We start from the raw sequence: 15200 nt of genomic DNA, 5'->3' as shown, positions 1-15200 counted from the left end.
GTATGCTTGACGTCTTGTAACGTGTTATCTTCATATTGATGTCTTGTAACTATTGTTATCTTCAGCTGTCACTTCATGCTGTTGAAAGATATGTTTCGAATCCATAACTTTACAGACTCCATAACTTTGCTGTCGCAACAGTTATTCTATGCAGGAACAGTTTGAAAATAGCAGTTGCAATACAATAGTATTCACAAAATTTTTAACACTTGGTATGAAACAAGAAACGGCAGAAACGAGATGGTTACTCTATTAAAGTGCTTCATAATGAACAATAACGCCGTATTGCTTGTATTTGAAATTTCTGAACTCGGTAAACAAGAGATAGGGACAGAAGGAATCAAGAAATGTTCTTTGTTAATTAATTAAATGACCACTTTACTAAGTTGACTATGGCAAATGAGGTCGATGAAATAACGTCAAAATACATAGTTGCATTAGCACAATACTGGGTAGGATGAATGAAATTGTCATTAGTGAAATGATGTACTCGATTGTCCTTGTTATGTATGCATAAGACAGTATAATCCACAAGGATAACAAGAATAACAAGTCTTGCATTAATAATTCTTGCCGTATCTGGAAATTGTCTCCTGCATGGAAAAATGTTTTTGAATCTTTCAAAAGAAAAGTGAAAGGACAAGTTGCTATACATGCACGACAAAGGTACTGATAATGATTACAGGCAGGCCCGTAAGTAGGATTTTCATGGGGGTGGGGATGGGGTCAGAGTTAGAAAAAGTCGACTACTTCCAGTTTTAATCATCTGACAGGGAGAAAAATAAAAGCTCCCGTGCCATTTTTTCTTTTGTTTCATTTCTTTTACCGGGTTTCATCGACTGACAAGCAAGAAAAAAAAAGAAGGAATAGAAAATTGAATAAATACAAAGAAAGGATTCAGCTTAATTCTATGCTGCCAGTACAAGCCCAATTTCATGTTTGTTTGTTTGTTTTTTTGTTTATTTCAAACTGGGGAGGAGGATTCTGCGATTCATTTTTTCTTTTTATTTCCTTTTGTTTATATTTTGACTGCTGGCAAAGGGGCGGGGGACCTCGAACCCCCTCCCATATATAGTTACCCTGGTAGGGTAAATAAAAAAAAAAAGATGCGTGACTTTGCTTCTTCTTTTTTGTCAACCACGCGACGGGTACATGGTTTTTTTCTTGAATCTTTGCTTAGAGATATGATTTTTCGCCAATCTGATTGCAGCTTATACGTTCCCTATATATGGGGTTTTAATCTCAGCACTGCTCTTCCCCATTGCAACTGCATTAACTTCAACGAGAAGGAAGAACAAAAAATGTTGATGTCTTAAACATATATCTTACTGAAACATACATCACTATATATAATTATTATTAGCATTATTATCATCATGTAGGCCTGATCTATGATGGTATACTCAGTAAGAGTTGAAATTGCATTTCTTTAATGCACATGTATTTTTGTTACCTTTTCTTCATTCAAAGTGTGTTTTTCTTCACTTTGAGATCATCAACGATATAACGACACAAATTTGAGTTAATTTTCTCCGTTAAAAATAGTCAGGTAGTAGTAAGTCACCATATTGATTTATGATAACCGAAGATAGATATAATTGAAAAGACTTATTTCCCTATGGAATTCCTTCAACTATAGTTCCAGAACAATTAAATGTTATTTTATCCACGCACATTCTCTAAAATACCCTTTTTCAATGACATGAATTGATGAAACTTACGTTACCAAAACTAGAAACTTACGTTACTATATTAATGCAGGGACCTGATCCAATAGTTTTGAAGTAGAGATCTGCGTAATCCCTAAGTTTATTAGCTATTCATTGAATTTTCTTAAAACAATGTTAAATTCATTGTTTATACCTGGAATATGACATCATTAAAGCCAAGTTGAACATCAACGCCCACCAAACGATTTTTTCAAAGATACTATGATTATGTCCCCTTTTACTGCATCCTCCTAACAAACAAGAACATACAGCTGTAAATGAATTTGATATGTTTTGACGGAGAAACTCATCAACATCATAACTGCAACAATTGAATTGTCTCAAATTAAATGGGCTTTTCTGTGGATTGTCTGTTATCAACATGACAACATCTTGAAACTTACGTTACCAAAATTTGAAACATACATTATGTAATAAATTGAGTGATTTATTTCAAAAGAATAAACCTGTACAGCAAAGCAATAACTGGATTTTTACGGTGGAATCTACTGACTTAATAAAGACACAATAAACAGAAGTAAAGCATGATTCTATGAAAAACAACAACACATTTCCAACAATCAAACACTTACTCAGTTTTTCAACACATCATGTAAAGGTATTTTGCGCGCTGCCAATGCTCAAGATGCCATTGAAAGAAGTTGCTGAGCTATCCCATGACCTCAAATCGACGGCACAGATTCGAGAAATGTACATTTAGGTGGTAATTAATGGTGTACTTAAGCTTTCTGTCATTTGGTGGTAACGTAAGTTACATCACGTATGTTACACTTGTGGATTAAATCGTATAAGTTAGCAACATAATAATGAATCTTTTGCCACCCATGGGTATGACGACAATCTACTCCATTAGTCTCAACTCTAGAACAATCATTCAGAGCCATGCACCTTCATACTTTTTACAAAGATGGTAACGTATGTTACTTCTCTTAAATCTACCTTTTTAAAATCTATATTTGCGAGATTAGCAGTCGCATGTCTTCTGAAGCTGAGTGATGAAATATATTTTAACATAAACTTACACCCCTTTTGGTCAGAAAAACAATACAATTGTGTAGTATACTCACTGTAATAGCATAACCAAGTTGGCAGTACAAAGATGGTAACGTATGTTTCAGCGGATCTGGCGACACATTTCCATCAGTTATTTTGTTGATAAAGAATGGTAAGTTTAAAAAGTTGTATAGGTTTTCATAGAACCTTAAGCCACTTTTCTGAAACCGTGAGTAAGCTTCCTCTTTATGCTCATATTTTCCCACAAAGTTGAGAAAAATCATCGTTGGCGACATGCACTTTTAAGCCTGTTGGCTGAACTTAACCCTCCACCAATGGCTTAGTGGTATAATTTCGCCTTCGAAATGATTTCAGTTTTTGTTTATATGTCCCTTGGCATCACATAAAATCACAGGGGCATTTTGAAAGAGCTTTTTATCTCTCCTAGGTGAGTAGGAACATAAGCGACACGATTTTTGACCAATTGCGCCGAAATAGTGGTTTTGGGCCTTTAACGCTGCCATTAATTAGGTACGTCGCTTTTTGTCCCTTTCAAAATCAGTCACCATGACACTCTGGTGGTAATCACATCTCGTCAATGGAGGATGAACTGCTCTCTCTGGATGATAAATAAACTGCATTTCTTGTTACCTGATGCTTACAAACGTCAAATGTTAAAAAAGGTACTTTTGTTATATGTTTTCAGCGTGACTGAGTGAAGATTTAACATCAGACCTACATCGAGCATTACGATCATATTATCAGTGTGTGCTGTAATGCTTCTGAACAGTAATTAAAGCCAACATTCTAAACTATGCAATATAATGCGTGCCTGTATACAGATTATATATATATATGCAAAAGAAAATATTAGGCATGAGGCGGACGTTGTTTTGCAAAAATCCATATGTGGTGTAAATGTGTATGCCTTCAACACAGACACATAATCCAACAAGGTTGACTCGTGTACGTTATTTGTAATGTCATTATATCGGATTTTTATAACATGTACGGTATGCTATCAATGTAACGCTGTAGATGGCAACTATAGTATACTCGAATGCTGACAAATAGAACAAATGTATAACCATTAAAAAAAAACATTATACGGAATAAACTTCTGCATACTGGCTAGTTTCATGGATCGGACATAATCATTTCTATATTCTATAGAGAGGATAATGAATGTAAGAAGTTACCTTGGGCATTAATTTGTTGTGGTCTGCGTCGTCGCCTTGTGTCACAGTAATGACCATGGTGGCATATTCAGAAAACTAACGATAGCGGTAAATATTTGAATATATTATTGAACAATTTTCTACCAAGTATTGATAAACCAACTTAGGATAACCGCACCATTTTCATCACTTATTGAAAATACATTTACCAATACTTCGGACAAATTACATTGGTTTTCTTCTCCGTGATGTCTCCGATCATAATATGTCAATCTATGTTCACAATATTATTTTAATGTACAAATGACATCAAACCAAAAGCAGTGACGTATAGGAAAGAAATAAGTTGCAGAATCAAAAATGTTACAGCCTCAGATGATTTATTGTATGAACAGTGATGGGGTGTTTATGAAGAAAAAGATATAAACAAAGCATATGAAAGGCTTCTTGTTGAGTTAAAACGATATAAGAATATACCTTTGTTAAAAATTAAGTCAGGGAAAAAAATCCGCAAACAGCCCTTGGACAACACAAAGATTATATTCAATCAAGATCCGTCATAAGTTATAAAGATATCTATGTAAACCAAGTAAATTGAACTGTAGTAAGTATCAAAAAAATATCGACATAAGCTCACTAAAATAATTCGTAAATGTATAGGTAACTCATAATTTACAAGAATTGCAACAAGCAGAGGGTGCATGACGTCAACACTGAAAGTGATAAATAACATGATAAATTAGGCAATATTATATACTGAAATTGATCATGCAATACAATTATAAGTGAATTTGAAAATACCTCTGATAATAAAAATGCATTTGATTTGAGTTTGTTAGTTCATTTGTTTTTTGTCCATTAAACCTGAGTTATACCTTCAAAGATATTTGTTGAGGGTTTACTCTTTTTTTTTCAACTAAATCACTGTAAATTGTTATCATGTTTATTAAATGAAATAATATACCTAATGTTACAACACAAAGTAAGGTAATTATATTTCATTTCAACCTAAGACTTCAATTGGATAAGATGGACTTAGTATGTGATTACTCAAACAGATATTTTATTCAATTGCATTTCCTTTAGAATATATATATATATATATATATATATATATATATTAAACTTGTCTTTATCGTAAGGGATGTGTCCGCATTTTCCCCAAATATTGCAAAAGAATTACCTATCTATAAAAGCAATGATAAAATTCAGGTAGTAAATTACCGCCTTTCTTCATTATTACCTATATACTATTTCAAAAGTTTTTGAGAAGATTATACATGTATGTATGTATATATATATATATATATATATATGTGAACAATCAATTTAACATGATCGTTCATAGCATCAATGACCAACCCAAATTTGTATTTGGGAAAAAGATTCCTATTGATTTTGCCATTGTGCAGCTAAAAAATCAAATTACAAAACAACTTTCTCAACAAAAAGCAGGTCGTTGCCACACTGATATGGATTGGTCTTTGAAACCACTGACTATAAATAGTTATCGTTGTTATGGTTTACAAGGTCAAATATGTATCTGACAGGCAACAATTTGTATATAGACGAGGTCACAATTCATCCATGGCAAATATCCAATGTGGTGTTCCCCAAGGCTCAATACTGGGTCATCTACTATTTTGACATGTATAAATGCATATTATCTTCGAGTTTTAGTTTCATTATGACCGCATGCGGATCTGTTATACGTTTCTTATGAGAAGTATCACAAGATTATCCAGACATTCAATTTAGAATTGCAGAAAACATCATCTTGGTTTTTAAAAATGTGATATCATCGCTGACCATTGATAAAAAACAAATTTCATGCATTTTCAAACTGCACACTCCAATATTAATCAGCAAATTGATTATGCAATAAAGACCTGTATTTTACCACAAGCTAAAAATAATCATATCATTTTTTTAGTATATAGTAATTGATAATCATCTATGTTTGAATTATCATAATAGCTAATATATATTCACAATCAACTATAGTAATTGCCTAAAACAACAGCAAAAACTCTCTTGCAGCTTCATAGCAAGTGGGAATTGTGGTAAAGCCAAAATGAAGTGTTTTTATTTTACAAAAGAAGGCTGTAAGAATTTACGTACAAATTCCACGTTTATGACACATACCGACCATTTATTTCACCAATCGAAGATTCTCAAATTATAGATGACAACGTTTTTAAAACAGCAGCCTATATGTTTAAGTACACAAAAAATCTGTTACCTCAAGCTCTTAATAATTATTTTTCATAAAGTAAAAGCATCCATTCGTATTTAACCTGTACCTGCAATAACATCCATTGAAATGATACTATAGATTATAAGATATACCTAATAAGGTAAACCTGCTGACTTACACACCACAGATCTACCATGGAATGCTCTTCATAATCTCCTGAAGCAATCCCCATTCCTACCATAACTTTTTAAAAGAAAGGTAAGTTACTTACCATAGATAAATGTTTTAGATGACTAATCATATTTTCGTTTATAAGAAAACTTATTGACATATAATGAGGTACAGCGTGTATATTGATAAACAGAGATGTAAAGTTGTGTAGATTTATTACCCCTTTAAGCATATAAGTATTTTTTTTTTCTGTAGGTAAAATGAGATCAGACTATTCATGCCTCCCCCCCCCCCCCACCCGGCACTTGCATCTTTCCCCCTTTTGTAAATCCTTTAGAATTGTTTTTCTTTTCAATCGTTTTGTCACAAGGAAAGAACTGTCACTTCATCAAACATCATTAAGTACGTAAATTGTGACGGCATCTCCAATGTGGCAACAATCTATAATAATTGTGTTTGTATTTTACTTATTCATTATATATGTACTTATTCATTATATCGGATTTATTTGTAAGATTTGATTTTCTCCAGAAAATTCCAATTCCAGTTTACCAAAATTTGTTACTGTTGTATTTTCGTTTGTCCATTGCATTCTTGAAAAAAATCGTAGAAATAAACTGAAATTTAAATTGAATATAAAAACTTTTCAATTCAATCATGTCAATTCAAACTTTATTTTCACTTTTTCAGCAGAATGTACAAAGAAGATGTGAAGTTTGACATGCATTTTGTCGTGCATTTTGAATAAAGGGAGCAAAATTTTAGAGTATAGTATAGCCTCCGTCTCACAACTCATTTTTTTCTTTTGCATTGTTTATAGGCACTGAGCACCTTCTCTCTCTCTCTCTCTCTCTCTCTCTCTCTCTCTCTATATATATATATATATATATATATATATATATGTAATATATTATATGCTGATTATATAGTGAAATATATATATATATATATATATATATATATAGCAATGAGTGAGGAATTACTTATCCAGTGTTGCTTGAGGTAAACATTTCAAAATGAAGAGTTTTTTCGCAAAAACCGATAAGTCCATATTTGCCAAATGGAGATATTTGCGATTAAAGGTCAAGAAAAATAAAGAGAATAAAAAGAAAATTTTTGCTTCTTTTGACCATAACTTCAAAAATGTACCTTTATATGTAGTGACCAATATATCATTTTATAGGTATTATTTTGTACTTTATGACAGAGACCATACTTCAAAACCTTCAAAAAATGGATTTATCGGTTTTTGCGAACAAACTCTTCAAATATTCACCACTGCAAAGAAAAATGGTTATTATTGTCTTGTTGCGTTTGCATATCTGTTGCAGCTGTAGATAATGACCCCGCATGGATATCTATCTACTCATTTAAGTGCTTGACCTGATGACTAACAGTCGTTGGGACTGAGCCGCCAGCACTTGGCATGTGACACTTCTTCAAGACATCATATCCGTTGAGTATACATGTATCCATGTTATGTCGGTGTGTGTGTTTTCTAATGTATGAGTTGCTATCTCCCATGGCGCCTGGAGGTGACTTCTTCCTGCTCCCTCGTCCCTGGGTTGTCCTCGTGTGTGTTTTGTGTACGTGCACACATACAGTAATTTGGGGTTTATGGGTGTACATGTGCGCGTCCGTGCGTAGAACGACTTGGCCTGTGTACCTCTATAATGTTGTTGTTATTTGACGCTGAAATCCACAACAACGCTCTGGCGCAGAGATGGAAAGTACAGAACTCGAGCATATTATCTAACTTCCACTACAGGTCAGAGGCGCCGAAAAGGGTGGTATAGGCATACCATATTTTATGAACTGGGTGGCATATCATCAATCGCTTTCGCAAATAATAATGCTTTCCCTGACAAATTTGTCCACAGCAAATCAAATGCAAGGATTTCATTACCATAAAACTGTTTGTCCAAAAAAAAACACAATATTTTACAAAACGCTTGATGAAACGTCCCCCTGAATGACCATTCAAACGCTTTTCGCCAAATTTTCGACTATACTATATACTTCACAGCAAAATGCACACCTTACAGCTACACACACCCTCTGCACTGTTTACCCGCTAAGTTGCGACATAATATGATGCTTTTTCATATCTTTCTTTTTTCCAGAAACATACTCAAATTTAGTGAACATCGTTTCTTCCTAATCCGAATTAATAATGCTTATATGACTATATTGTATATACTTTTCACAAGCTTCGGTATCTCCAAGATATTCAAAGGAAAACAGACAAAAACGAGTGAGCAAACAAATATATTGAAACAATATTGCAACCTGCGATGATTGTGGTCGCCATGGCAGCAGAAAGACAACAACAAATCAGCTTTAAGCAGCTCTGTTGTTGCTATCACCAGAAGGGATTGAAGGATGCCACACAAAGCATTTTGTATGGATGTCCTTCAGAGGCCACTGTTAGTTACTCCGTCGATCTTGATAATCCCCGTAGGTATCCAAAGTTAGGAAACATATTTGATTAACCGATACAATACAATGACTAACCCACTAAGTGAATCTGAGCCGAACACACACATCAAACACACAGGAAAACACATTTATATCCAATGACAAAGTAGACGACAGAGGACCAAGCATAATAATTTTCTCAGTGTTTACATTTGTACTGTTATTATCAGTGGGCAAAGGCGAAATTTGAATATAATAATTCCTACAAATGAACGTAACGCTTTATTCCATTATGTCCACATGAGACACCTATTATAAATACCTACATGCTCGAAGACAATTTAGGGGGACCAATATCCATGCATGCTTCGGTTTCATCGTTAAATGTTGAGTTTGTATATGTGGGTGTTTGTGTTTGTGTGTTTTTGTGTGACTGTGTGTTCATTTTAGATCATATCATTTTGTTTTGTTATGATGGCGTTGACTTCAATGGCAACTGGTAATATGTATAGGCCCATATATATATATATATATATATATATATATGGTAACATCACATCAAAAGCACTTCTACGCGACAAATTTGGACTAACATTTTGTACATGGGCCTTTTAACATTGACTATAGGCCTATATATGGATCTGGCTCATCAGATCCCTCTGAGTTATTAAAAAGAGCGACAAGCTATGAAATATACAGAAATAGTAAAATAATGAACCTAATGGGATAGCTGCCATAAATCTCCGTCAAACGTGATGTCCTTCATAAGGCCTTTGAGTGCTTGAAACCTAATAGCTTACCGTGATCTCGCAGGAATTTCAAAGCGCATGATCAGATTGAATTCGCTCTTGCTGAAGCTTTACTATGTTTACAGCTATTTATGTGTACGGCATCAATAAAATCTTGTAAATTTGCTTCATTAATGTTGTCGCAACCCCTTTTTTTGTCATTGCTATTCTCATATCACATACCAACACTAAATGAATGAAATTGTAAACGCAATGAATAGAAATATTTACAATCACAAACTGAGTTTCGTTTATACAACTGCGTGACCCGGGGATATACACACACATAATGTCAAAGGTAGATATAAATGGCCCGTGTTTGAAATTGATTTGAACTTTATGCTGCTGCCCTTCCTCACTGGTGGGCAGTAATGTTGCCAAAATGACTGATATCACTGGGATGAATTTGAAAGAGAAGCAAAATGTCTACCTGTGGCATAAAGAGAAAACAATGTACGTTCTCATCTCACCTACTCAAGTCCCAGCAGAGTTAAATGTCTGTCTATAAGTCTTTATTATTCAACTAATACACACACACTCTCTCTCTCTCTTTCACAAAATGCTTCTAGTAGATCCTTCGAAGTCAATCCGAATGGCATTATAATCAAATGCAGTAGCGAGCCTCGAATCTCGCAGGAAATAAATGTATCGGAATGTACGGCGAGTAGTATACGAATTGACAATTCGGCATCAACGATAATAATCGACCACTGTCGCGAATACACAGAAACTGCGAGGGTCTCACATTTCACAGCACGGGTGGATGCGGCGCCTAACATGTCTTGCATGTAGGCTTGCAGCGTGCGGCATCCATTTGCTATAGAGCGCCGAGTACGCATGTAGGATGGTCGTCAAATTTAAAACCACTAAAACCTCCTCTCATTTCAATAACATTTTCTGCATGCACGCATTCTGGCAATCACTGCAAATGCAAAAATGGTAAATTATTGGGCTAATCTCACCTCACGGCTATGTGGGCAGCGTCTAGATCGAACAACTTCTCGGCCATTTCGAACTCCCCGGCGCAGACACAAGACATCAGTTGATTCAGCCAGCAGACTACACAATATCAACTCGCATTTTCATTTACACAGAGTGGGTGCCTCAATCCACTCCTCCTCTCGCCTCCACAACTCGCATAACTGCGTCGTCTGCTATAGTTTAATTGATTACTCTTATCCTTTTCAGCCGCGGAGAGAGATTGAACCAACCAGAACTCAATTGTGATGGTGCATTATTAATCAAACACCGGCTGAGATTTGAATTCACGGCGACGCAAAGGGAGTTCTTCAGATGTAGTCATTTTCTCTGCACCCTGATTTATTTCGCTTCTCCGTTGTTTAAATGACGACACTGCGTATATTAGCGATTTAGCGTAGCTGTGTTATAGGCCCAGAGTCACTTCGCTCTCATTGCTCAAATCAACTCACCTGAAGGTTGCGAGAGCGCGGAATCTCCCGTCTGCTGCTTCGGAACTCGATGTAGTCCTATTGATAATCCGCTCGCATTTTGCTCCAGAGCGCAAAGAAATGAGAAATAACGTTCGTTAGAAATGGATTTTTTTTTACGTCAGCCCGTCTTAGACCTGAATCGCTTATAAAAAACAATCAAACAAACAAACAAACAAATAAACAAGCAAATAGAAATGAGATTCAGAGAAGACAAACCTTGATAACATTAAAAATATCTGAAAAGCATTTTGCCATCAAAATTTCTTCTATTTCAAGTTCAAGCGAAAAATACCATTCTCTCTCTCTCTCTCTCCTTGTTTTCTCTGCATTATACACCCCCTCCAATGATTTGATTCGATTTGATTTGATTTGATTTGATTTATTCACAAAATGCACATACATACATTATACGTAAATAATTATGTGGGGCCTTGATAGCTTGTGTGATGCATGATGTATACATTTTTGACTGGCATCTCAGAAGATAATGGATTATGTTACACATATACCCTACCCTCTCTGTCGAAAGCGGTTGAATGGCAAAATTAGGTTTGCTTTTTTTTTTCCACCACAAAGTGAAGGAAACAAGATATCAGTGGCGGATCCAAAGGTGGCGTACCGGGCGCGCGCCCCCTCTTTATTTGTTTTTAAAACAAAGAAATGAATAGATAAAAATGAGATAAGATATAAATTATAGATGGGACCTCTGGAAAATCACCCCCTTTGGAAATTCCCACCCAGGCAAAGAAACCGGGAAAATAAACAGATATAATCGAATAGGATTGTCTTTTATGAAGGTGGTAATGTTCGAAACCTTTCACAGAACACACAATTTCTTGCATGCAGTAATGCTTCCAGCATCCATCCTTAGATTGCAAGTGTATTTGTTTTTTTAAGAAAGATTTAAGTAACGTTGACAACCCGCGACTAACAAGTCCAAGTATCACTCTGTGCTTAAAACTGCATCATTTACTTAGAATAAATTAGTGCCGTTTCATGCTTTGCCATTTATTTTTCATTACAAAGTCCATGTGTCAAATTGTCCTATAGCCTATATCTATGAATTTGTTTGTAAATACACATGCAAACATATGCACACACACGCACGCGCACACATACACACACACACACACACACAGGTAATTGATTATGTGCATTCCCATGCAGAACTTTTTTCTTTCATTTCTCGTAATTTTTCACAGTTCGTTTTATGATGAGGTTTTGCACATAAGAATTTGTTAGGGGACGAATTTGTTAGGGGGGGGGCCTATAACCTCAGAGATGCATAGCATTGCCATCTTCTCTGGATTTAAAGTATTGAGTCGCACGAATCTCTTCGAGAGATATTTTCAGTCATATTTGTAATTCATTTATTTTCAGTTAATGACATCTTTTCAGCAAGTTTATTTTTTCTAGCAATGATACGTATACAGTTTATACAGTATACAAACACACACATGCGCATTATAAACAATAACAAGACAATGACGACATTAGATGTCGAACGATGCCGGCTGGTGGTAGAAGTTTCGACATGATAGGTCTTCATCAGCTTTAATGTATGTTTCTATGTTTGCTTGGCAACATAGTTACACACACACACACACACACACACACACACACACACACACATATATATATATATATATATATATATATATATTATATAATGTAGGTAGGTAGGTAGGTGTGTGTGTGTGTGTGTGTGTGTCTGCGTGTGTGTCTGCGTGTGAGTGTAGCTATGTGTGTGGACATAAAATTGGGCAAAGAAGTTCTTGAAGGATACCTTTCGCTGGAAATTGAGCGCGAAAATGCCAATTGCGAACAATGGGTGTTAGAATTATAAAGAAAAGATGAATTATAACGAGGTATAAGTAAAATGTAAAGACTTCTTGGGTGGTAGAAACAAAAGGATTTAATTCTCTGTATATTAATATCAATCGTTCTTGGAAATATAAGATCTATGAAATTCTAATTGAATTTCATTTCTTGCATTTAGTTTCAAAGTGGATATAAGAGCTTGAAAACAACAGAACTTTTATGAGTCTCCATTATTGGCATGGGGGTACTGTGTCAAAATTATAAGAATGAAGAAAAGGCATGCAGAGACTATTAGTTACGGCTCAAAAAATAACTTGGCAGAGGCGTTTGTTATGTATGCAAAAGTTTAGCAAATGGGGTTGAAAAAATTTCGCTAGGTTATTATTGTAGATCAATACAGAAGGATTCATTTGTGTGTGTGTGTGTGCGATTAGTACCTAAAATGAAGTTGAATATTCCACAATTCTACTTGCTTATAGATCTGCGGGCATGGTAAGATATTTACATAATATTGACTGGCCTTGAGGGAGATACCAGAAAATATTCTTTCAGTGCGGGGAATATTTTTGGTATCTCCCTCAAGGCCAGTCAATATCGTAATTATTACCTATCCCCTAGGTAAATGAGGAAAATATGTGAATACGGCTTTACACTATGATATAGATCAAGCCACATTTGACTTACCTGTAGATCATCACCAACATGTCGAATATATAGTTGCAAAATTGTTCATCAATGTACTAGTACATCATTCAACTCCAACTTCCAAGATACATAATATGTAGTTATAACAGGCGAACTTCAAACCTCTGAACTATTTACACTTTGTTTTTGCTTCTGTTTCGATTTGGAGAGTTATAATAACTGATGGTCACTGTGCAGTTATTGAGCACAAAAATGGACTCATCATTGCTTGACGCGTAGTGCTGCTGGAAGAGGTCGACCTTGTATGAGTTGATTTATTGGCGTTCTTCTGCGGTGCGTGTGTCCTGGATTTGTGAATGTCTCCTCTTTGTGATTGACCGGAATGATTACATGTAAAGTGAATGGCGAAACCCGGCCGGAAGAGGGATGATACCCACTGATATTGCCCGCTGACCTTAACGACCGATCAAAATACCAACTACAATTGCCCCGCAAAACTATACCTCATATATAATGGGTAATAATGTCAGATATAGGAATATGGAGGGGAATCATATATACGAGCCTTATGGTTGTTTTTTTTTTTTGATAATATGAGGAAAAAATTGAATAATCAATGATTAGGCCTAATGATTAAAACTTTTCATGATTATTGATAATCATTAATAAAACTGTTAATGATTAACAATTATTTTTTTCCTAATATGAGACAAAAATTTAACTAATCAATTATTAGGCCTAATGATCAAAACTTTTCATGATTAGTGATAATCATTGATAATATTGTTAATGATCAACAATAACAAATTATGAATGATTACTGATTACAGTATCTTTATATTAGTTCATGTCAATTATTCAGGAGAGCATTTTAGTGGACACGGGTCGTGTATACCTGCATACAAGGGCGCCGGAAGCAAGGTGGGAGGGCACTCCCTCCTCCCCTTCCAAAGTAAAATGTTGGGGGGGGGGGGGGCAAAACGAGTTTTTGCCCCCCCCCCCCCCCCCAGTGCCCCCTGTAACAAATAATTAATCAATTATTTAAAGACCAAAATGAACAATAAAGGCATTTGTCTTGTCTAAAAGTTGTCAATTTCAAAACTGAAAATGCGAAATCATAATTCACTAACAATATACATTATTATACCTAACCACTAATATGAACTTAACTTACATTTCTATGGTAGCCTCGCGTCCTCTGGTGTGCCCGCTGAAACATACCTTTAGTACACCATACATTTTTTTTTCTTTTCTTCTCTGCTTTCTAGCAGTATGAGAATACTTTCTATTGCTCGAACAATGCGATCACGTTTAAGCTTTTAATGAATACATTTCATACGAACGGCAAAGTGAAAGTGGCTCGATCGCCCTGTCCGTACTCATAGTAAAATGAATACTCACTGTAAAACATGATATATTCGCGACATGAATTTTTCGCGAATTGGAGCCGACGGCCTTTTTTGCGGCATGAAATTTTCGCGAACTGCCACTGGCATTCAATGCATACAGTGTAAACAAGAACTTTCGCGCGCATTTTAATTTCGCGAATCTTGGCGCTCGCGAAATTCGCGAAATTCAAATGCACGCGAACATTCCTTGTTTTACAGAAGTACTAGGCCTAGTAGTTTTCATAAGTTATGATCGTAGTCCTTGGCGGTAATTTTTGTTATTATGTTTACTTCCCTAGAAATATAATTTAGAATGCTCTATAAACGTGACTTTTATACTCTGTTTTTTACAAAATTCCCTACCGTATTATGGAGGGGGGTATCCCCCCTCCCACACCCTCCCCCGCTCGGCCGCTTCGC

The sequence above is a fragment of the Diadema antillarum genome, unplaced genomic scaffold, assembly GCF_040938485.1.
Source record: "Diadema antillarum isolate AM-2024a unplaced genomic scaffold, OU_Dant_1.0 scf00000027, whole genome shotgun sequence".
NCBI classification, from domain to species: domain Eukaryota; kingdom Metazoa; phylum Echinodermata; class Echinoidea; order Diadematoida; family Diadematidae; genus Diadema; species Diadema antillarum.
Note: the sequence above shows the minus strand (reverse complement) of the source record.